The sequence below is a fragment of the Mustela putorius genome, unplaced genomic scaffold, assembly GCF_011764305.1.
Source record: "Mustela putorius furo isolate JIRA1106 unplaced genomic scaffold, ASM1176430v1.1 tig00000281_pilon_pilon_pilon, whole genome shotgun sequence".
NCBI classification, from domain to species: Eukaryota; Metazoa; Chordata; class Mammalia; order Carnivora; family Mustelidae; genus Mustela; species Mustela putorius.
Genome location: NW_025421343.1, coordinates 27,971,006 through 27,995,527, shown reverse-complemented (window position 1 = coordinate 27,995,527; position 24,522 = coordinate 27,971,006). Strand labels below are relative to the sequence as shown.

The following is a 24,522-nucleotide window of genomic DNA, read 5'->3' as shown; positions in this document are numbered from 1 at the left end:
TGAGAAACCTTGGATCATTTCAGACTCAGTCTTCTTCCTCTTGCTTGGCCCACACAAAGCACCACTGACTCCAACCCTATTTCCAACCCCTGCACTGGCTATTGCCTGAACAGTCTTCTCCATTCCCTTGTCTGGATAAGCAGTAGGTGCTGCTTGGGGTCTCTCTGCTGTCCCATCCTTTCCCTTCTATCTTCTTCATTCTGCCAGAGTGGTTTCATTAATTGCAAATCCTATTGTGACCCTCTCTTACTTACAAATCACTACCTGCCCCAGTAATGGGAAAATTGGGTCCTTAACTACAGGTTATGTGGGTCCTATCTAAGAAACTTGAAAGCAAGTCTCAAAAGATCAAATTGCGGGGCGCCTGGGTGGCTCAGTGGGTTAAAGCCTCTGCCTTCAGCTCAGGTCATGATCCCAGGGTGCTGGGATTGAGCCCCGCATCGGGCTCTCTGCTCAGCATGGAGCCTGCTTCCCTTCCTCTCTCTCTGCCTGCCTCTCTGCCGACTTGTGATCTCTGTCTGTCAAATAAATGAATAAAATATTTTTTAAAAAAAGATCAAATTGCTTCCAGGTAACTTAACTGAGTTTCAGAATAAAACTCAAAAATATTTAAATTAAAAAATATCCCACATTTAACAATGTAAAATTCATATTACCTGTCATTCAATTAAAAATTATCAAGCACAGGGGTACATGGGTGGTTCATTTGGTTAAGCATCTACCTTCTGGCTCAGGTCATGATCTCAGGGTCCTGAGATCAAGCCCTCCATCAGGCTTCCTGCTCAATGGGGACCCTGCATCTCCCTCTCCTCCACCTGCCATTCCTACTATTTGTGCTCTGTCTCTCTTTAATAAAAAATTTTTAAAAAATTATCAGGCATCAAAGAACAAGGAAATAAAATCCATAATGGGAAAAAAAATCAATTGATAGAGATAGATATAGAAATGACACCAATGATAGAAATAGCAGACAAGAACATTTTTTTAAAAAGTTATTATAAATACATTCCACATGTTCAAGAAGATAGAGGAAAGCATGGACATGTTAGGAAAAATATAAAAGATTTTTTTTTTTTTTCAAAAGAACCAAATCAAATTTCTAGGGATAAGAAAACTAAATGTCTAAGATGGAAAACATATCAGATGGGACTAACCATAGATTAAACACTGACTTAAGGATAAAAACAGAGCATGTAGGACAATGAGCTGTAGGACAACTTCAAGCACATAATAGAGGAATAATTGCAGCCCCAAAGGAGAGTAGAGAGATAAAGAAAAGGAAGAGCTGAAAATTTTCCCTATTTTGATAAAAGGAACCAAGAAACTCAACTGACTCCCAAACACAAGAAACATGAAGAAAATGACACCAATACATATAGTCAAATTGCTTAAGAAGTAATAAAGAAAGGGGCGCCTGGGTGGCTCAGTCAGTTAAGTGTCTGCCTTCCACTTGCGTCATGGTCCCTGGGCCCTGGGATCAAGCCCCACGTCAGGCTCCCTGTTCAATAGAAAACCTGCTTCTCCCTCTCCTCCCCACTCATGCTTTCTCAGGCTATCTCTGTCTCTCTCAAATAAATAAATAAAATATATATATTTTTTAAAGTAATAAAGAGAAAAATCTTGAAGGCAGCCAGAGAACAGCCAGGAAGAACAAAGAACAGGAAGAACAGCCAGGAAGAACAAAGAGAAGAATGACAGCAGACCCATGGTTGGAGGCAATGCCATCCAGAGGACAGTTGAGCAACTTCTTTTAAGTTGTATGAAAATGTATAGAGTGGTATACAAAGCAAAAAAAAAAATCTTGCAAAACTGAAATGAAATGAAGATTTGTTTCAGACATCCACCAGCCAAAAGAACTGATCACAAGTCCTATGAGAAAGTTAAAGGAGGAACTTTGTGCTGAAGGAAAATGAAATCAAATAGGAATCTGATTCCACACAAAGGAATGAAGAGATGGTAAGTGCTAAATATGTGGGAAAATATTAAAAAAAAAAAAACTTTTGAATTTAAGATATTTAAGATTTTGAATTTAAGATATTTAAGATATCTTTAAAAGATAATTGATTGTTTAGAGTAAAAATAATAACAATATATTATGGGATTTATATTATATGTACAAACAAAATATTTGACAAGAGTAACACAAAAGTTTGGGGAGAGGAATGAAGAGGGAGTATACTATAAAGTTCTATGTTATATGTGAGTTGGCATAATATTACTTGAAGGTAAACTGTGACAAATTAAAGATTAATGTATATTATAAGCAGTAAGGAAACAATCCAAACCAAACCAAACCAAAAAGGTATCAGTAATAAGCCAATATGAGAAAGAAAATAGAATTATAAAAAATATAATCTAATGTAAAAATGAAAACAAAGAAGGTAGGGAAAAAACAGATGGGACTAATGGGAAATAGAGGGAAAGACCATATAAATTTAGAGTTAATTATAGCAATAATGACATTAAATGTAAATTATATATATAGTTCCATTTAAAAGGCAGAAATTGCAGACTAGATTTTTTAAAAGGTAAATTCTAATCACATTTTGTCTATCAGAAACCAAACTGAAATATGAAGACACATATAGGTTTAAAAAAAAAAAAAAGGGATGGAGGGGGCCCCTGGGTGGCTCATTGGGCTTTCTGCTTGGCAGGGAACCTACTCCCCCCTCCCCCCCCCCCGCCTGCCCCTCTGCCTACTTGTGATCTCTGTCAAATAAATAAAATATTTTCTTTTAAAAAAGATGGAAAAAGACATGTCATGATCACATCAATCAGAAAATCTCTCCTCTAACCATGGAGATTAGAAGCCTGAGGGTTGGGAAGGGATGTACAGAAAAAAAGGCATCAGTAGTGTTCCTCCCACACCTTCCCTTGCTGGGAAAACTGAATATCCTCTTCTATGAACTGCTATCAAGTGGGCATCAGTAGCCTCAGTGGTCATTGTGCACAGACAATGGGGAAAGGGGAGGAGAGAAGGAATCTGGGTGAGAGACTGGTTTTGTCTTCGTGTCCAGGCAGGAGCAGCTGCTAGAAAAGTGCCCATAGGAAGAGCTGTGGGTGGAGTGACCAGAAAATGTGCCAAGTCATCATGGCTCCCAAGCCAGGGGCAGACGTGAGAGCTGAGTACAGGGTAGGGCCCCCTTAAGTGACAAGGATGTTGGTATTATTATTATTATTATTATTATTATTATTTATTGAACCTTTTTTATGCTGCTGGGTGAAGGATGCTAGCCAAGTTGGGAGTGCTGGGGCATCCTCAGGTCCTGGTGTGAATTCAGCCCCAGTGGAGTGCAATTCTGCCTACTTCATTCAAACTGAGTTAACCCTTCCTCCAACGTGATTTGGCTATCCACGCAAAATCAAAACCTACTCCCTGGAACTTCCTGCCATAGCTGCTGGCAATTACCTTTGCATCAGTGGAAACCACCATGATTATGAGGGAGCATCCATGGTGCTTGCGGATGAGTACCTGAGTAGAGTCAGACAGATAGGGAAGCAGGACAGCTAAATACCTAAGGGATGAGGTCAAGGTCAATGGTATAGGGCTGAACCAAGGAAGCTCTACCAGGCTCAAACTATTAGGTAGTCGCATGGGACAGTCCTTTCTATGGGGAGGAACAAAGAGCTAAGACTGTTCCGTTCTGGGGGCAAAGAGCTCTGGTCTCAGAGCAGAACTTCTGAAGCATTTAGCCATTTTAGGCAATGTTTTCCCAGAATTGAATTTCAGAGTCACACATCAGAGACACCAGTCTCTAACGCCCTGCCCTTGACAAAGCATGGAACTCTCCATGGAGGTGACTGATAATGGCGCTCAAGGGGCTCAGAGACACTCTCTCAAGGGATAAGTGAGGCTCCACAGCAGGGGCTCATCTCTTTCCCTCACCCACTGTTTCTTCCAAAGAAAGGGTGGTCACCCACAGGCCACCAGACAAGTAAGCACACAAGTAAGAGTTGCCTGAGTTCAGCCCAGCACCTCCCAGACCTGTGTGCCTGCCGCCACCCAGAGTATATCTGAGCCTGCATTTTTTCACCATACCCCCATCCCCCACCAGGCTGCAAAAGTTATCTTCCTGCAAATTACAGCTCCCTCTTATCACAGAAAAAAATCCACATCCTCCAGCCTGGAACTCTCCACAACCTCTATTCCGTCCTTAGCATAAATGATGTGCATTCATGTCTGTTTTCCCAGAAGCTTGCCTTAGCCTGGGTACCCCAGAAAGCAGAGCTCAAGGCACAAGAAGATACGCTATTGCCTTATTATGGTGTGCAGTTCTTGAGAAACAAGAACAAATGAAAAGGGGGCGAGGCAGGAAGCCAGGGGAGCCAACATGCCGTGTGCTACTGAGCTGGCTCTCACTTACGTGAAATCAACTGATTGTTTGGTATCATGGGGCCATCTTCCAAGAAGCTGTATGAAACTCTGAGTCTCAGCACGGCCCAGCCAAAGCGAAGGATGCAGAAAGAATGTATGTACTGTCTCCATTGGCCAAAGATCTGCCCAACCTCCTGCTTTGGGGTTGTGTGTATGAGACCTGAAAGTGGCACCTCCTACCTCAGAGGCAACATGGAAGCCCAGAGGTAGGAAGAAGAGGTGTACAGTGTGCAGATGAGCTGAGGGGCTGGCAAGATGGTGCCCCTGGGTGTTGGCTGGAGCTGAGGCACAGAAGCAGCTGAAGTACCAGCAGCAGCCAGGGACCCAGAAACGGTGAGGCCGAGGGTGAAGGTGCTTTAGAAGAGTGTCTCATGGACACATGAGTCTTGTATCTGCCACTTGCAGAGGGTTCTTGAAGAACATTTGAAAAGGAGAGGTGCTTCAATAGAACAACTCTAACAATCTGTGTCAGGTGTTTACTTGGCCTGGTGATTTGGAAGTGCTCAGTAAACAAGAGCCACTATTATTACTATCATCGTCCATGATATCAGCCCTGCTCCACCTCTCTGACCCGGAAAAAGTGTTTCTTGCCCACCCCACTGGCAGTGTTGCTAACACACGGCAGGGGGATCTTTCCCAAAGGCCATTCCCAGACATCGCACAGCTCATTCTGGCAGCTGGTGGAGCTGAGCTGCGCAAGAGAAGAGCCAGTGGGCCTGAGGGCAGACAGGGTGGGGCTGTGCTGGGAGGGGTCCCTCAGCTGCATCTCCCCAGATGACTTCTGCCCAGCCCCGCTTCTGCTTCTCTCCACTTGGTCAGCAGACATGAACCAACACAGCAGGCCTCCCACCCAGCTGCCCAGGGCCGGGACCCAGGGATGTACTGGAGCAGTTCTGCAGGGGCAAGGGCTCTTTCCTAGGCTGAGCACCTTGGGAAGGAGGGAGCAGCTGTTGGAAAATACCAGGAACTCCCATTTGAAGGTGGTGAGAGGCTGGGCCATGAAGCATTTCTTCCTCATTCCCTCATCCTGATGCAGACCTTATCCTCGCTCCATCGTCATGGTCATGGTCTCTCCTTATCACTCTTAGTCTGGAACTAAGGCCTATTGGCTTTGAGCAATTCAGTGGTTCCATGTGACACCAAAAGCAGAGTCAGGCTCCCCCAGGAAAACAGCTCAGTGGTAATGGGGAAAGGGGCCCGAGCTGGGACTCTATCTCACCCTCTAGAAGCAGAATCCCAAGTCCCTCCCCGTTAGCTTGCATCAAAGAAGTCCTCTGGACCCAGCTGGAGAGACCCAAGAGGAACATCAGGAAAGCTCTGCTAGAGGGATGCAGCACCAGAGCTCGACACGTGACCCAAGAGTTTAGCATATATGGTGGGGGCTAAGTCATACCTATGTTCCTCAGTTTAAAGTTACGATTAAGTGATGTGATCTCATTAGCTTATTTTTTCATTCATCCAGCAAATGAGTTATTAGCATGAGAATGAGGGACATGATCATGAAGTCCAGCCACAGCTGGAAGAAGGTTCACAAGCAAGTTAATGAAATTATGACAGAGGGAAAGAAAAGGCTATTAGCTTACACAGAAGGAGAAACTAACTTTGCCTTAAGGAACCAGGAAGGAATTGCCAAGAAGGATTTTTAAAACCAGGTCAGGAAGGAAGAATAGGAGTCTTCCAGGAGGAAAAGTGAGGAGGCGTTGGACAGGGCTGGTGCATTCCAGAGAGTCAGAAAACTGTACTAAACTATGGGGATATGAAGAAACATGTATTTATTATCATTCTGTGAATTTTTACCTAAACTTTACTAGGTTCTAGGTAAATGGGTTCCGTGTCAGGAGAGCAGAAAATAATAAGGCAGAAATGACCCTTCTCTCTTTCTAGTGGAAAAACAGGAATTAAACAAACAAAATTCACACAGATAAGTATACAGTTGTGCCAAGTTTGTGAAGGGGAAGAGGAGCTATGGGAACATGAATGGGGTGAGAGGGGCCCTCTTGATCTGGGAACCAGGAAATGCTTCCCTGCAGAAGACAAGTTGAGCTGATCAGTCAGACAAAACATTCCCAGGAAAACGGAACAGTATGCATGACAGTTCTGGAGTAGAAAAAGCATAGGTTCAAGAACATCTGAAGGTAGTACTGAATGGAAGACTGGACAGTAGAGCACCCTGGCTTATGGGATGAAGGCAAAGTGAGATGACACAGGGCCAGAAGGTTTCATCCTTTATCTTAAGAGCAAGAGGGGTGACATAATGAGATTTGTCTGCCCCTGACCACCCCCACAGAAAACAGAGTGGAGAAGTAATGGATGTGGGGAAACCAGTTAAACCAGTGTGTCTCGATCATAAGTATAAGTTAGAGCTCACTGTGAAAGTTGTAATAAGGAAGGTAATCTCCCACTACCAGAGACTTTTTTTTTTTAATTGGTCTGGGATGTAGTTTTGGCATTAGTGCATTTTTAAAGTCCTGCTTGCATATCTAGGGGTGACAAGCCTGGAGTATGAGGATATCTCTTTGAAGAAGAGGAAGAGGAACAGGGTGTCATCTCTCCACTGCAGGTGACCGAATGGTAGCTCGGCGTAATGGTGATGGAAGGCAAACAATGGGTACTTTTAGGAGGTAGAAGAGAGAAGTAACCAAGAAGTACTACCTTCCAGAGTTTGGGTTATTGCAATTCACTGAGAACTGAAACACTGGGGAAGTGCCAATCGTGGGGTCATGACATAAATTCCAGTCTGGATTTGTTGGATGTAAGAGCTGCAGCCATCTGAGTGGATGGCAGGCAGTTGGTTCCATAGACCTGGAGCTCAGAGAAGCCTGGGCTGGGGTGCAAATTTGAGAGTCATGAATGTAGAGGTGGTATTTGAGATGCAGCTGGGATGGCCTAGTAAAAGGAAAATATTGGGGCTGAGAGGAGAGAAGAGGACCTGGGATGAAGGTTGAGGGACTCCTAAGCTGAAGGTTGAGGAGTGACAACAAAATCTATAAATAAGAGGCCGGAGACAGTTGAAGCCCAAAGTCAACATTTCAGGGTTCCCGAAGTTCAAAAAACTTTGATTGGATTTGGCAACCTCTGGGTCATGGAGGACTTTGGAGAGAGATGTTTTGGTAGAGCAATGAGGGCAAAAGCCAGACTGGAGAGAATGAGAAGGAAGGAAATGTAGAAGACACCTCAAGAGTTTGGTTGTAGAAGGAAGAAGGAGAGGGTGGTAGTTGCTGGAGAGTATTGTGGGATCAAGGAAATATTTGCTAAAATGGAAGAGAACTGAGTGATCTGGAATATTATTGGGAAGGAGAGGGAGGGAGTCCAGATACCAGAGAAAGATGGGATCATTGCAAATGTAGAGGGGTGCAGTGGGACCGAGAGCCCTGGCAGAGGAATTGGGATCAGTGATACGGAGTCACCCTCTATCGTAGGAAGACTGAGCAATGAATGGTTGGTCACTGAAGTGAACAGCTTTGTCCCTTTAGGGTGGAAAGGGAAGAGACACCCCATCTAATAGCTTTCATACTCTCCATAAATATGTTTACTGGGAGCAAGGGGTGTGTGTATTGGGAAGGACTCTTCAAAGGTGGGTGTTAGGAGGCCAAGAAATCTGAAGAGAATTGGTATTGTGGAGAGACAATGGTTGAGGTGACCAGAGAAACATTAGAATGTGGGGCTGTAGGACAGATCTGTGGAAATGCCAATTAAGAATTTATAGTAGTATGAAATTCTAGAGTGGCTTTCTAAAACCTGGCGGGACTGTATTATGTTGATTATTTATTACTGTTCATCAAGTTATCTCAAAACTTGTTAAAGTTTTGTTTACTATCTCAGTTTTGGGTTAGGAATTTGAGTACAGCTTAGCTGGGTGATCTGTTTCAAAGCCTCTCACACAGTTCCAGAGTGCAGCCCAGGGCTGGGGTCTCCTTGGAAGACTCCACTTGGGAAAGATCAGCGTCAAGCTGTTGGTGAGATTCCAGTTTCTCACAGGTTACTGGGCTGAGGGCTTCAGCTTCTCCCTGGCACTTGACCTATAGCTTCCTTCAGTTCTTTACCTTGTGGGCTTCTCTGGAGAGCAGCTCACAACATGGCAGTTGGCCTCCCTCAGGGCAAGTGGAAGTGAGGAAGGTTGTGCAAGAGAGAAGCCATTGTCTTTTGGGACTTAATCTCAGAACTGATAACCCATTGTTTCTGCCTTACTCTGACGGTAAAAGCAAACCACCATGGCCTGCAACTCTCAAGAGAAGGGGATTACACACAAGTCAGGAGATTGGGTTGACTGGGGGCTGCCTGCCACATTGCACGGAGCAGGCTGAATGGGAGAGGCCAGGGAAGGGATATGGTCAAGTTGTGTAGGGCCATGGATGCCAGAGAAGAGATTAGAGTTTCATTCCCATGGACTACTAGCAGTCAGGAGCAATTCTGAGGCAGAAAGGGGTTAGATGAGTTTTTTCAAGTTTTACTCTGAGGACAAAGAGATGTCAGAAGAGGTTCAGGAAGAGCCAGGAGCCCATGGCAATCATCTCCTGAGTGGATGGGGACTTCAGTTGGAGCCTGAGAGTGGTTATGGGGAAGAAAAAATGGATTCCAGGGACAGCTGAGCAATATTACATGGTTCTCAGCCAGCCCACTATCTGTCACGCCAATGAGGAGTCAAGGGGTTCTTTAAATGTTGGGACGAAGGACAATGTGGAAACTTCCAGCATGAAGCAGTATCTGTTTTTGTCTTGGTGACACCAACAGGCCCAGGGTTGGGGTAGCCTCCAAGGGCTATAGATGAGCCACATCATTCAGGGAAGGTGGGGACTTTCATAAAGCAAAGGAGCTTTAGGAAAAATGCAGATTTTTGAGAAGCTAGTGGAGGATGGGCTGATTCAGAGTCACCAACTCAATAGGAAAACACATGGGGTAAGAGAAGGAGGAAACAGGAAGGAGCGCTGCTGGGTGGAACCCGGCTGGGTGGACTGAGGTGGGGGCTGAGCCACCCAGCTGAGGCATGGCACCAGGCCAGGAAAGCCAGCCACGTGGCTCCGCAACAACACAGTGGGTCCTAACCACATGCCCTTCCACAGCATTTGATAGCCCACAGGACCCTTCCATGTGGGTTCCACTGTACTTTCACAACAGTGTAGAGAGGTGAGAAGGGCAGGGTGGATAGTGTCCACAGGAGAGGTGGAGAGAGAGAGCCTTCCGGCCCTCGGATGATTTGTTCAAGGTCATGTGGCTAGTACTTGGCTGAGCTGGAGGGTAAACTCGAGCCCTGGAGTTCACGCCCAGAGCTCTCTGCCTCACAGCACTACCTGAAACAATCAGTACTCCCCCAACCCTGCCACCCCTCCATCGACCCCCCCCCCACCCTGCACAGAAGTTGCCACTCCTCCAGGGATACAGATAGCAAAAGGCAAGGCAATAGAGCAACACAAAGAATCCCAGAGTTTGGGCTCTGGGGCTCACTTAGGAGAAAGGGAGGAAGAGGTGGGAGTAATGGCAGAGATACAGGTAGATTCCCTTGGTAGAACCTGGGGGGCCTCTCCAGGAGGTATGGGAATCAGGAACCCACAGCTGTTAGGAACCCTAAAAACGGTCTGTCTCCCTCTCTCCCAGTCTCCAGCTTCCCACTTTCTATCTTTGTGTCCATTTCTCTGGTCTCTCCCTCTGTCCATGTGCACCCCTGTTTCTGGGCCTTCCTCTTTCCTCCTGCCCACGCATCTGCTTTACCATCTCATCACCAACAGTTTTCTCTGCTTCTGTGCATGAATGTGATGCTGAGGGAGGAGGGTACAAATGGGCTCACCCCATGGCTCTTGAGGCCTTGGCACAGCTCCACAACCAGACCACTAACAGAACCTCCTGGAACACAGGATCTAATACGGCCAGCCTGGTGACTCTTAGAAAAATGGGTCCCTGTGAGCTGGGACCTGAGCATGGGGGTCCTCAGGAGGGACCCTGGTTTGATGCTGTACCAAAGAAACAACCCCTGGGGCCATGATAGTGACTGCCATCAACCAGGTATCCTCCAACCCGAGGGCCTTTGTACATCCAGTTTTTTGCTTCCTGGAATGCATTTCCTAGATATTCATGTAGTGGGGTCCCTCATATTGCCCCAGTCTTTGCTAATATGGAAGTTGCCAATGAGATCTCTTCTGATCACATGATCTACAACCACGCTGCCTTTCCCTCCCCGTATTCCTTACTCCCGGCTTCCTCTCCCTCCATTATACATCACCATCAGGCTCACTATAGGTTTGTCATTTATTTTTTTGTTTCCTCTATCCTCCTCTTGCAATGTAAGAACCACAGAGGCCAGGAGTTTTTACTGTCTTGTTCACTTTCCTGTCCCCAGGGCTGAAGCACAGAGTGGGTGCTCAGTGAAGATTTGCCAAATGTCCTCTGCCCACAACAGTGGATGTGAAGCAATGGTCTTGTGAAGTGGGGGGTGCGTGGGCTCCCTCGAATGGATGAGAAAATGATTATGAATCCAGAGGTAGACCTTTACAAAAGATATCTTTCCTTCTCTAGTGCTTATGGGTTGGCAGAATGAGCTAATGGTTTGGGAATTAACACAAATACAGACTCTCTAGGTAAGATAACTACAGAAGTGACAAACCCTACGAAATGGAGTGAATGTTGTAAACGTTAGTGAAGGGCGCCATGGTGTGGGGTTCCCCGTGGCCGGACACCTAGCCTATAAATGACTAAGGCTGGCTTCCCTGGCCTTGTTCCTGCCCTAAGTAACACAAGTGTGCTACCAAGTGAGGAAGCCTTGGCCAGAGATGTTGTTGTCCAGAGTGCCAGGAGGAATCATCCAGTTTGGTGTAGACCCAGGTGGGGCAAGGCTTCTGATGAGGCAAGCCAAGTGCTTAAGGTGCAAAATTTAAGGAGGTATACACTCTGGGGTTAGTGACGGATAGGATTGGTCCTTGCATGATACTAAAGCTAAGAGCCTCCTTAAATGCTGTGTCCTTCATAGGACCCTTCATAGCTCTCAGAATGGGAACCATGAAGACTTACAGGGCCCTATGCACTGTTGCCTTTGTGGACCCCTTCCTTCCTAAAAAAATATGTATCAAAACTTATATTTTCAAACTGTGCTAATAAAAAGACTAATGTAATCCAAGCTGGATTCTATTCACATTTTTCTTCTGATTTTAAAGATTTTCATTTATTTATTTGAGAGGGAGAGAGGGTTTGAGAGAATGGGTGGGAGGAGGGGCAGAGAGAGAAGCAGAGTCCCCAAAGAGTGGGGAGCCCGATGCGGGACTCAATCCCAGGACCCTGGGATCATGACCTGAGACTAAGGCAGATGGTTAATCAACTAATCCACCCAAGTGCCCTCTTCTGATTTTAAAATAAAACATTGTAATGGCCCCTAAAATTATCCTGGGCCCTAGGCACTGTGTTTGGTGACAAAGCTGCCCATGGCAAAGGGTTGTGTTGCTTGGGACTGAGTTCTTCTGAATTCTGCACCTTAGATGGCTTATTTGCCTCCCCCTAGCCACAACCCCAGACACAAGAGTATTTACCATTCCGAAGTTAAAACCTCTTTCAAGTGATTTTATCTCCTTCCTTTCTCTGAGCTTCAGTACCCTCATGTCTCAAACAGTTATAATCAAGTAAGAGATGTTCATTGCAATATAAATAGGAGAATCTACTAAAATCACCACGTGACCCAGCAATTCCGCTCCTATGTAACACCCACAAGAACTGAAAGCAGCCACCCAGATACTCCTTCACCTATGTTCACAGTGTCCCTGGGGGAAACAGAGGGAGACACAAAATTCGATGCACACACACTGTGGAATATTATTCATCCAGAAAATGGAGGGAAGTGCTGACGCAGGCTGCAGGGATGAATCTGAAAACATCCAGCTAAGCGAAATAAACCAGACACAAAAGGACAAATGCTGGAGGATCCCACTCATATGAAATTATCTAGAATAGGCAGATCCATAGAGACTGAAAATGGTACAGAATTTCTGTTTGTGACGATGAAGTAGTTCTGGAAACAGATAGTAGGGATGGTTGCTCAATACAACGAAAGTACTTAGAGCCATTGACTGAGATATTTAAAAATGATTAAGATGGCACATTTTATGTCTATTTTACCACAATAAAAGAATATATACCGAAGTGCTTCACACAGGGTAAAAAGTGTCACACAAAAGTAAGACATCATTATATTATTGTTATTGATAATTACTACAGCGCTGTGGTTGAGGAGCGTTCCAAAGTTCACAGACAGACAGGCAGACATAAAACTGCTTTGTAAACACAACCTTCTCCAGCCCAGACCTGTTGCTCCCCGCCCACTGTAGCCACAGATTTAATGCCCAAGTCAAATAATGCATGGATGGTAGCCAAGATTCTAGAAGCCTTGGGTATGGCAGAGTGTACACTTTCACTCGTGAGACTTGCCATTCCCTGCCTTCCAATAGCATTTCCTTGGGGGGTGGGGGACATGGGCTTGGCTAAGGGTTCGAAGACAGTCTTGGTGTTGGTGGTGTGAGGAGTGACCCATGAGAGGTCAGGTTGCCCACAGGGCCCAGATGGTGGGTGCTTTGTGCTGAGCTTGGCCTGACCCTGTCTCCTCATTTGGAAAGAAGGTCTTGGTATCTGAGCTGAAAAAAGAACTCTGGGGACATTCCAGAACTTCTCCAGAACCTGGGAGGGGGGCCCATGGGCCTCCGTGGGGGAGCTACTTCTCCTTCCATGAGCAAACCCTATTTGCCAAGATGAATCTTCCAAAACACACGAAAGGGGGTGAGGTGGGATGAGGGAGTTCAATACAGAAGGACACTTTGCAAAGAGATTCCCCACACAGTTTCTTCAGATAATAAGTCTATCCAGGGGCAGCTGGGTGGCTCAGTTGGTTTAGCATCTGCCTTTATTCAGCTCAGGTCATGATCCCAGGGTCCTGGGATCAAGCCCTGCATGGGGCTCCCTGCTCAGTGGGAAGCCGGCTTCTCCCTCTCCCTCTCCTATTTCCCCTGCTTGTGTTCTCTCTCTCTCTCCCTCCCACATAAATAAATAAAATCTTAAAACAAACAAAAAAAACCCCACAAAAACCTAAGTCTATCCTATCCTGTACAATTTTGGTTCCCAGGACACCCTGCCTCTTAGGGAAGCCTGTGAATTCCCTGGAATTGGCAAGCAGTATGCTGATGTTTGTGGGGGAAAAGCTTAGAGGTCCCATCAGATTTCCAAAGAAGTGCATGAGCCCCCCAAAATGCTTTTAAAACCACTGTTCCTATGACTCTAAGGACCAGTATTTGACCTACACCCAGTTTCCAGCAAACATACAGATGGCTTCCAACTGTGTGTTGGGCTGCATGCCTCTGGCAGGAGAGAGACGAAACTTTGGGAAGGGACACTGTACAATCCTCCTACCTTCTCAAGTGAAGCATTTGCTTTTCTAAACATGCAAGCTTTACATCTGGACATGAAGCCTGGCACCAGGTGACAGCACATCAACCTGTGGGCTGTGGTCCCTCCTCCTTCCTTTCAGCTTCAATGAGACGCCCAAGTCACCAGTGAGCCCAGAGCACTGAGCCCATAGAAGAATGACCCCCACAAGCCTGACTGATCCCAGTCTGTTTTAAGCCCCACACAGAGCCCTAGACAATCTGCAGGGACTTCAGACCAGCTGGCCTGGCCCCGTGCTTCCCTGCACGGAAGACAGCAAGAAGAAGGGTCATAACGCATGGGTGATTTAAAGGCTCTGAAGAGTGACTCAGACATTCCAATGGGGCTTTTCTTTTTCCTTTTTGTTGATGTGTAAAATGTAATTGTAGTCATTTTTTCCGATGAGTTGATAAATGGTGATTGTCCGTGTCAGCTTGCAAGTTAGGGCCATCGGGAACAACTCCAGATGCCAACGTTTTTCTCTCTCCCACCCCCAACACCTAAGATAAACTCCCCAAGGCCAAGGGCAGAGGCTTCTTGGTCCCAGAAATCGCATCAAAGGAACAGGTGCAAATGGTCCCAGGAGGTTGTCCAGGAAGGGGGGTCCCACGGAGGGGTGGGAAGCCTGTGAGGTCAGGCCGACCACGGCCCGTCCCACCCCCAACTCCTCCATTCCCTGGCATGAAGGAAGAGCAGAGAAATGGCTCATTACACCTCAGAGAAATGCTCATCGAGAACGGGAAAGACCCATCATATGGGGTGAGCACCGTCTCGGGGCCAGGAGCCGAGGTAACTGCGCCCTTCTTTCCATGGGTAACATTTCATGTCGCCCTCATAACAGTAAGGACTGTTTGAGCCTGAACGTGTACTTAGTGTCAGCGACGGCACATACCCCATCTTTAGGGCAATTGCTCTGGTTCGTTATGGCCTTCTTCCAGTTCACCAAGGAGAAAACCGAAGCTCGACTTCAGTCCCATGGTCAGCTATGGTGTGGTGGGAGGATAGGGGTATTGAACCCGGTGTGACTTTGAAATTCCATCTGTCGCCGCCACACAGGGGTGCCTCCCATCAGAGAGCTGTCCGTGCAGGACCCCACTGGGGCCACGGAGTTGAGCTTTCCACGGATTTCACAGGCTCACCAGCCATAGAGATCCAAGCTCCCGAAGAGAACTGCTCTGCGCATCAGCTCGTTCCTCACTAACAGACACGCCAGGGAAGGACAGTGGACAAGAGGAGCTGGGGCCGTGGGTCCTGCTGGGTATCATTGCTGTTCGCTGTAAAATCTGCCTTCCTCCAGGCAAGGGGACAGGAGGACAGACCCTTCGATCGGCATTGCGCTATAGCATAGCCCTCACCTCTGTGGGGAGACTCTCTTTGGTGGCAGGACTGTTGGGGGACCTCCCCACAACCTGCCACCCAGGACCCCAGAGCCTAAACCTAGCTAGTAGTATTGGGTAAAGGACAGAAAAACAGGGCAGGACTGGGTGGCTCTTTTGTGCACTGCTTAAGGACATTCTAGCCGGGCTGCACCTCTCACATTTGGGGAGAAGCCCCCCCATAGTGCGGGGCCATGGCGGTGGGGTCGGGCCAGGGTGGAGTAGTGACAGAGGTGAGAGAGCAAAGGGGTGTTTGGGAAGGAAGTTCTGGTGTCTGACTGGGCAGGGCAGAATCTGAGGACTCAGATGTGAACAAGAGATAGAAAGTGAGATTTTCAAAATGGACCTTTCTCTGGTTCAGTTTGTACTAGACACTGGGTGAGGTTTGCAACCCCTAAGATCAGTTTTCTTCAGACCCAAAAGTTTAGAAGTCACAATTTTAAAAGGAAGTGGTGAGAGAGGGATGGATGCCTTACCCCAAAGAGCCTTGGTGTCTCGGAATTAAAACAGCCACTAAGAGTACGGGACTCGGAGCTACTCTCTCCTTAAGGTGGGGGCTACCCCTCTTCGGAGTTGGTTTTGTTTTGAGTACGGGGAGGGAGTTTGGAGCCAATTGAATATTAAATTCCCTGAAGTTAATCATCTTTTTCTTTCTGGCTGCTTTTAGGATTTCCTTCTTGTCTCAGTTGTTCTAGATGTTAATTTGTTGCATTTAGCTGTGTATCTCCATCTTTTGAGGGGGGCATTTCTGTGGCCTTCTCAAATCCATGGGATGTTGTAGCTAATCTCTTATGACAAATTCTCATCCATTTCTTTGTTCATTTTTTTCCCATCTGCTTCCGAAGCCCCAACTGGATGCGTACTAGATATTCATCTCTGCTCTGTCTCTACTGGGTGTTTTCATATTTTTCACCTGTGTATCCCCAAAGTTCTTAAGGAAGATGTTTGGCACATGAGAAATCATTGCAGCCTTTTCTGGTAAAGGTAGGTAAACATAGTTATATGGCAGGGGGATAGGGGAGTAAGTCTTCTATTTAAAAGACAAACTGAAAAACGCATTGCTACAAAATAGATTTATATGCAGAAGAGCTAAGATGCAGAATGGCCCTCTCTGTCTTTGCTACTCAAGGCCTTTTTTCTGGACTGGTAGCCCTGGTCCTACTCAGCAGCTTGTTAGAAATGAAGAGGCTGGGGCACCTGGGTGGCTCAGTGGGTTAAAGCCTCTGCCTTCAGCTCGGGTCATGATCTCAGGATGCTGGGATTGAGCCCCACATCAGGCTCTCTGCTCGGCAGTGAGCCTGCTTCCCTTCCTCTCTCTCTGCTTGCCTCTTTGCCTACTTGTGATCTCTGTCTGTCAAATAAATAATAAATAAAATCTTTAAAAAAAGAAGAAGAAGAAGAAGAAATGCAGAGGCTTAGGGCACTCCAGCCCTCTTGAATTAGAATCTGCATTTTAACAAGAGCTCCAGAAAGTTCATACACACTGTAAAGTCTGAGAAGAGCTTCTTCCTCACAAACCTGCCTGAGAATATTAGCATTGCCTGAGGAATTTCTAAAAATACTGGCACCTGGGTGTTCACTCCCAGCGACACTGAGTTCATGGGTCTGGGGTGAGGCCTGGGCATCCAAAGGGTTTTGTGGGTTTTTTTTAAGCTCCCCTGGAGATTCTAACATGCAGCGAGCACGGAGGCAGTCAGGTGGGATGGGTGTCTGGGCAGGGGGAGAAACAGAAGAAACAGAGGAGGCAGGCTCAGCCAGTGGGAGCCAGTCCTGGCTTTTTCCCAAAGGCGGCCATCGGGCTTACAGGAAGAAAGTTACCCTCAGATCCTGGGTCCTTACCCTCGTTCTGCCTCCCCTCCACGGGCTGTGATCCTGATCCCAGTCACTGCCCATCAGGTGAAGGGCTAAGTGAACCATCCCTCTTTGATTCCTGGTGTCCTTCCTGGAAAACAAGGTTACTTATTCCCTCTAGCCATAAGGCCTGATATTTTCCCTACAGGCTCTCTACCGCCCCACCTTGCTTTGTGGTGGGCACAGGAGGCTGAGAAGCAGGCTCTCCCAGCACTGGTCCCCTGAGCAGTTTCTTTTTTTTTTTTTTTTTTTAAAGATTTTATTTATTTATTTGACAGACAGAGAGAGATCACAAGTAGGCAGAGAGGCAGGCAGAGAGAGAGGAGGAAGCAGGCTCCCTGCTGAGCAGAGAGCCCGATGTGGGACTCGATCCCAGGACCCTGGGATCATGACCTGAGCTGAAGGCAGCGGCTTAACCCACTGAGCTACCAAGGTGCCCCGCCTGAGCAGTTTCAATAGGGCAGGTGTGTCCCTAATGTGTACAGAGTGCAAGATTCCCTTGAAAGTGGCAGTGGTCAGAACAACAGTTACCCTTTAGAGTAAGGCACAGCAAAGGGACACTCAGAAGCCTTCTGGGGTGTGCTAGCACTCTAGATCTAGACCTGGCGGCTGGTTTTGTGGGTGTATACCTCACTGAGCTATTCACCTGGGAATTGAGCACTTTATGTAAATTATACCCCAATTAAAAACAAAGAGCCAGTGGTGCTCTCAGCAGGCCCCAGGGGAATGAGACGTTCAGCAGGAGCTGGGGGAGCACGGAGGGTGCTAAAGGAAAAATGGGGTGGAGGGGGAGAGAAGGAGAGCCGGAAACCCAGATAGACACACGCAGATTAAGGTGGTCAGAGAAGGTGTTTACGGGAAGAAGTCGACCCGAATTCCAGGCAGTTGAATTAGTCCTAGGAGGAAAGGGTGGGGTTTGGCTTCCAAGTAGGGTAACCAGTTTGCCCAGGACTCTTGCTTTGGGCACCAAAGGTTCTGTATTCTGGGAAACGTCTCAGGCCAAGGCAGTGGGACAGCTCAGCTTTCTGCTCCCAAGGCCTGGCGCTGGGCAGGGGTGGGGAGGAATGGAGTGGACCCAGGAAGTAATAGCCACCACCTTTGAGACCCTCCTGTTTCTCCAACAGCCTTCTGTCCAGTCTTCACCTTCACAGCGCCCATCAGGTTAGTGCACAGTTGTTGATTTGCTTATTGGTATTTTCTTGGCTCTGAGCCCCTGGGGGTATGAGCGAGGCTTCCTTGCCTTTGCACACTATTCTAGCTCTGCTCCGTGCCCCTGCACCAGTGCTGGGGGGTGGGCACGGGTTTCTTGATCTTTTTGTGCCACAGAGCCTCCCGGCAGCCTGAAGACGCCTCAGAAGAATGCTTTCCATGCACAGGATCAGATGGGGAGGGTCACACAGAACATCTATGACGCGGAGAGACTGCTGGCAAAAGATTTTTGTATGGGCATTTGCGATCAAATCACAAACGTCCTCCTCCACGAATGCTTTACCTACTGGAACCCAGCAGCGTGAAGGGTGCCAGAGTGCTCAGGGCGATGAATGGCCGTTCGTGACCCCGCAGCAACCGCACCACGGAAGGGGGACTGCCTGCGATATCCGCTGGTGGCCGTCCCAGGTGCCACTGAGTTTGCTGTGGCGGGCGGCCCCCACTCCCACCAGGAGGGAATGCTGAGTTTCACTTAGTAGTTCATGAAAATAGAGGGGTAATTTCTGACCCAAACCAAGTTCACCCATATGCATGAATTCTACCCATGTACTGCAGGCGGAAAAGCACTGTGTAAGTGTAGGAAAGGCGGGTGCAAACTGTAGAGTGCAGGGCCCTGGGAGTGCTCTGAGCCCTTGAGGGCCATGGGTGCTTCTGGGATGGGCACAGGAGGCTGAGAAGCAGGCTCAAACCGGATTATTAGCCGGCAAACCTTGAGGCCAGAAGCAAACAGGGGAGCCCAGTCTCTGTATCTCAGAGCTGGCTGCCGGTTCTCAATAACAGGCTTCATGCTAATAAAAATAACATTTGGCGTGACCCTGGCCTCCTCCCTCCATTGCCGTGTGTGGGAGGATAGACGGCTGGCAGAGTGCAGGCCCAGGGCAGCCGGGGAGCCAGGGCTCTGCAGCCTGGAGAGAGTTCTTTGGGGACCAGGGGGAGGAGCCTTGGGGTCAGCCCACCAGCTGGCCAAGGGAGAGGCTTTGAGGGCCGCTTGGCAACCTCATCCCTGAGGCCTCCCTGAAGAGACCCCGTGGAAGACCAGCTTCAGGGAAGCCCCCCTAAGAGAGACTCCCCCTGGGAGAGGTGGTACAGTCAGATGTGGATCTTAGCAGGAGGTGATTATTTTTTATATATCTCACCCTGTGCACGAGTACAGGAGACCAGAGACCCTGGGGGAGGGAGGGGTTTGCTGGCCCAGCCCAAGTGACCTCCAGCTGGAGAACTGCCTTCTAATTAGCAATCAGGAAATCAAGGCCTAGCACGGCGCCAAGCAGCGTGACCCCAGCCGTAGCCTGGTGACATCTCCACCCTCTAGACAGCATGCCCTGCGCTGCACATCAGGGCTGCAGACCCCACGGGTTATTTTTATCTAATGGTGCTATTGTTGGTCGTTGAGTAGCTGCTGCGGTGGGTTCCAGCAGCCGTGAGCTCGCAGGGACGGTTTCCTGCGTCGCTTCCTCTCGTAAGGTTCCCTCCCTCCACCAGGGCTCACAGGCAGGCCACCCCCAAGGGCTTCTGGAGCCTGGCCCTGGCCTCGGAGGCAGCCAAGGGCCTTCCCTGGCTCGTGCCCCCTCCTCCCCACCACAAGAGTACCCCAGCCTCTCTCCCTGTGCAGAGAATGGGGGCAAAGCTAGTTCTTTTAGGTGCCTCTCTCACACACCAAGGCTCTAGGAGATAAAAGCACTGCTTTCTAGCAAGCCAGCTACACCAAGCCAGTGGCTCTCCCACTGTTTAGACTGTGACTGGCAGCAAGAAAAAGGTCTTTGTTTTTCCTAACCGGGGACACACATCATACCTCCGTAGGAATGAAAGGTTCCAAGGAAGAACCATCTTCCCGTGTCTGGGAAAAAACAACTCTGATTTTTTTTTTTTTTTTTTTACCCCTCTGTTCTATTCTAGTTTTTCCTGTTTGAAGATTCTGGTTGCAACCCAACTAAGTCAATTTCACAACCCAGTAAGGATTCATGATTCAGTTTGAAAAATATGGTACAAGATACCTCTTTCTGGAGCTGGTTCTCTTTTCTGAATGAAGGGCGCTGGGGGTTCTGGAGGTCCTCTGAACCAGGCACTGCCCTGGTTTGGAGTTCTGTTTGTTTTGCAGAAAAGGAAGCTGAGACTCCCCAAGCCTGAGTGGCTTGCCCATGAATCAGCCCCGGGGGGGGGGGGGACATTTACAGCATGGAAGACAGCAAATGCTGCAAATCAGAGCTTCCCCCTGTCTCCGCCCTTGGAAAACCAGCCCTTAACACACTTACTGTGCACTGGTGCTTCCCACCCTGCTCTTTCTGGTTCCACAGTCAGTATATCTTGAAGCCTTCTGACCTCAGCTTCCTCATCTGTAAATAACATTAAAAAATGCCCACTTCATGGGAAAAATTCTATTCACTGAAGACAGTCTGGTAAGAGGGACAATGACTGGAAGGAAACAAAAATGCAAATAATTATTTGCCTCTGTGATGGGGTTTGAAATGGGGTCCCAAACGCCACTATCTTGTGTTATTTCCATCACTGCTAAATGGAATTTGTGCAGGGGGGAAAAAAAACACACAAATACAAAAAACAAAAAACACTTTGCAAAACTATTGAGAATTAGAATAAAGGCAGCCTATAGCCCAGCTATGAGCGGTGTAAACGGAAGAGGGAATTCGTGTTTTTTCTAATTGGAAATAGCAAAGAAAGTATTGCAAATGGATTGCATTTCAAAGCAGGACTGTCTATGCAGACAGAAGAGAGAAAGGAGTATTTTGATAAATATTCTGATTCCTAGACTATACTGACAAATATATCCTACACTAATCACTAATTTTCAAAATTCTAGAATAAGGGCTTTACAGCTTCAAATTTATCCAGTCCAGTGCAATGGTTGCCCCCCTCCCCGTCTGACAGATTCCTCAGCCTGGTGACCCCCCGGAGTAGAGTCTGACTGGAACCTTCTCCCGTTCGTGGCCACCCTGCTCTCTGAGGCCACACAGGAGTCTGTATCCTCATCCTCGCCATATTTATAATAATAATGGCTGTATTCATTTCCCACGGTGGCTGTCACAAATTACTACTAATTTTATGACTTACCACAAACTTAGTATTTTCTTGTGTTAGAAGTCAGAAGTCTGGAATGGGTGTTGCTCAGCTAATATCAAGGTGCTGGCAGGGCTATGTGCTTTCTGGAAGCTTCAGGGAGAATCTTTTCCTGGTCTTTCCCATTTTCCAGGGGCACCCACATTTCGTGGTTAGTTGACTTTCCTCCATCCTCAAAGCCAGCAGCATTTCACGGAGGAACCTCTCTCTGACTGGGGCACTCACGCTTCTGCTTCCCTGTTTTGTGGTAAGGACCGTTGCAATTCGATTGGGCTCAATTGGATAATCCAAGCCAGTCAGCTGATTAGCAGCCTTAATTCCACCTGCAACCTTAATTACCACTTTTACCATGAAACACAGCACATTCGCAGGTTCCTGAGATTAGGATGTGGGCATCTTTATTCTGCCTACCACAATGGTTAACATTTTGAGTGCTTCCTATGTACCTGGTAGAGTTCTAGGCATGTTACTTATAAAGATGTGTTTAAATCTCACCTCAGCTCTGTGAAGTAGGAATTGATTTCATAGAGGAGGAAAGTGAGGCCCGGAGAGGAAAACCAAATTGCCCAAGGTCACACAGCTAGTAAGAGGCAGGGCTGAGCTACAGATTCAGGAATCCAGTCTCCAAGCCCATTCTCTGAAGCCATAATCACATTTTAGTAACTGAAGGATAGATGTACAAATAAAATTCTACTTAGCTTAATCCTCACTTGATGATCTAGAAACCCCTACAGGATGTGACAATGCCTCAGGTCAATTAATAATGACTGTAATTTGCCACTGATCAGACAACTTTGGATGGGCTGACCGGTAGATTTCCAGGAGCTAGGATGTCCTATAAGTCTGCTTCCTTCCCCAGTGGGCTTCTCACAATGGGCAATAGTGATTCTCCACTCTGCTCTGTGGTATCTGACCTCAGCTACTTCTCTTTCCCTCTATTCCAGCCATGCTAGCTTCACAGACATCCCTCAAAAAATCAATTTAATTTCTACCACAGGACCTTTGCACTCACTATCACCCCCACCTGGAATCTCTCCCCAGTGTACATAAAGCTCAACCATCACTTCAAATAGGTCTCTGACCAAGAATCACCTCTTTAAAAAGGAGCTAGAAAACAGGCCCATCTTGGTGGGCGGTGTCTCCCTCTTCCCTCTCCAATATTTTGGTGGAAAGAAGACAAGACATTAACATTCTCTTCTTTTTCCTGCTTTCTCTCCCTCATGGTGATGAACATGGAATTGCATTTGCAGGAAAGGAGGGGTCTTCACCTTGAGGTTTTCCTTGACTGTATGTGTACAAATGATCCTGAGCAAATAGCAGGGGACAGAAGGCAGGGACTAGTTTCTTAACTGCCAGATCTTTAAAGGGAAGAGAAAAAAAATCTTGACTTATGGAGCACCTACTGAGTGCTCAAAATTTCCTAGTACTAGGAAAAGAATGCTGTGGTTGCTAGATGTTAAGAAATTGGTCCAGGGGCGCCTGGGTGGCTCAGTGGGTTAAAGCCTCTGCCTTCGGCTCAGGTCATGATCCCAGGGTCCTGGGATCGAGCCCCGCATCGGGCTCTCTGCTCCGCAGGGAGCCTGCTTCCTCCCCTCTCTCTCTGCCTGCCTCTCTGCCTGCTTGTGATCTCTGTCTGTCAAATAAATAAATAAAATCTTTAAAAAAAAAAAAAAAAGAAATTGGTCCAGATTACATGTGGAGGGACTGAGTAAACCTTGAATGCAAGTCAGCCTGAATAACACATCAAGGTTCCTCTTCCTTTACAGAGAGAAGAAGTGAACTGGGATAAAGCAGGGACTGCATTGAAGCAATTGGCCATAGGGGAGGAATTTTTTTTTTCTCTAAATGAGTAATTATTCTATTTAGAAACTCACATGGAGACAATGGGAAACAGAAGTGAAGACTTTGTTTCTATCCCCAGGAGATATTTGCATATGATACACAACTGTTTTAGCACCACATGTAGAAAAGACTTCTTTCTCCACTGAGTTGCCTTGGCACTTTTTGTCAAAATCAATGCACTATATTTGTGTCTATTTCTGGACTGTCTGGTCTGTTCCACAGATCAATTTGTCTGTCTTGATGCAAGTCCCAAACTGTTTTGATTACCGTAGCTTCATAATAGGTTTGACAATGAGATTTGGGTCCTCTAACTTTGTTCTTTTTCAAAGTTGTTGTTTTGGCTATTCTAAGTCTTTTGTGTTTCCATATGAATTTCGGAATCAGATTCTCAATTTCTGCCAAAAAAAAAAAAAAAAAAGCTAGCTGGATTTTGACTTGAATTTATAGATCAATTTGGAGACAACTGCCATCTTAACAACAGCTAATCTTCAGATTCATGAACATGGTATACCTGTTTATGTAAGTTTAATTTTTCTCAACAGTGTTTTGTAGTTTTCACTGAACAGATTATGCACATCTTTTGTCAGATTTATCCCTATACCTCATATTTTTTATGCTCATGTAAGTGATAATTTAAATTTCAATTTTTAACTGTCCATTGCTAGTATATAGAAGATAGCTGAGTTTTGTAGATTGATCTTGGATCCTACAACCATGCTGAACTCATTTTGTCAGTTCTGGTAGGTTTTTTGGGTTTTTTTGTTTGTTTTGGGGAGGGTTTTTTGGTGGATTTTTGGTGGGGTTTTGGTGGATTTATTTTCCTATATAGATGATGTTATCTGTGAATAAAGACCATTTTATGAGGGGCTATCTCTAAGAAGGCTGTGTTCTAATAAACTCCATCCTCAAGCTGTTGGAAGGAAATAGAGGGACAATCCAGGATGAGAATGACACAAGGCTGCAAGTTATTCTTAGGGCAGCAGATCTGTAAATCTGATAGTTTTATTTAAGCTAATGTTAAAATGGACTCATATTCTATTAATCCTGGGAGATATCCTCAGCACAGATCACTTGATTATCTATACTCACTAGTTATGAACCCAGATATGGGCTAAGTAAAGGCAAAAATATCCAGCCTTCGGTTGGAAAATGTTAGAAAACCCTTTCCACAAAGCACCATCTCTTTTACTCCCACCTTCATGAGGCCTCCTTCTTGAACTCTGGGCCTTCCATCTTGTCCCCTCCAATCCCATCTCCACAGAGATGGCATAAAAAAAAAAAAATGTAAATGATACCATTCTATGCCCTGCACCTAGAATAAAATCCAAACTCTTCACCCAGGCATTAGCAGCCCTCCTGCCACTCCTTCCCCACCCCCACTAGCTAAGCTCATCCCCAGCCTCTCTG

General features: G+C 46.8%; 2 long non-coding RNA genes across 5 annotated transcripts in view; one reads left to right on the top strand and one right to left on the bottom strand.

The window, feature by feature from the left end:
• Positions 1–20,280, bottom strand: part of LOC123391771 — a 60,413-nt gene extending 40,133 nt beyond the window's left edge. For 3 of the 4 annotated variants that reach the window (XR_006606506.1, XR_006606509.1, XR_006606507.1), the window contains exon 1: positions 20,196–20,279. This is a non-coding gene — a long non-coding RNA (uncharacterized LOC123391771). Of the gene's footprint in view, positions 1–20,195 lie in introns of all 4 variants that reach the window. The other variant, XR_006606508.1, reaches the window with a different exon arrangement.
• On the top strand, positions 17,720–24,304 carry LOC123391772. Its single transcript, XR_006606510.1, has 3 exons — positions 17,720–18,153; positions 20,098–21,520; positions 23,040–24,304. It is a non-coding gene; the product is annotated as an uncharacterized LOC123391772 (long non-coding RNA).
• The last annotated feature ends 218 nt before the right edge of the window (positions 24,305–24,522 follow it).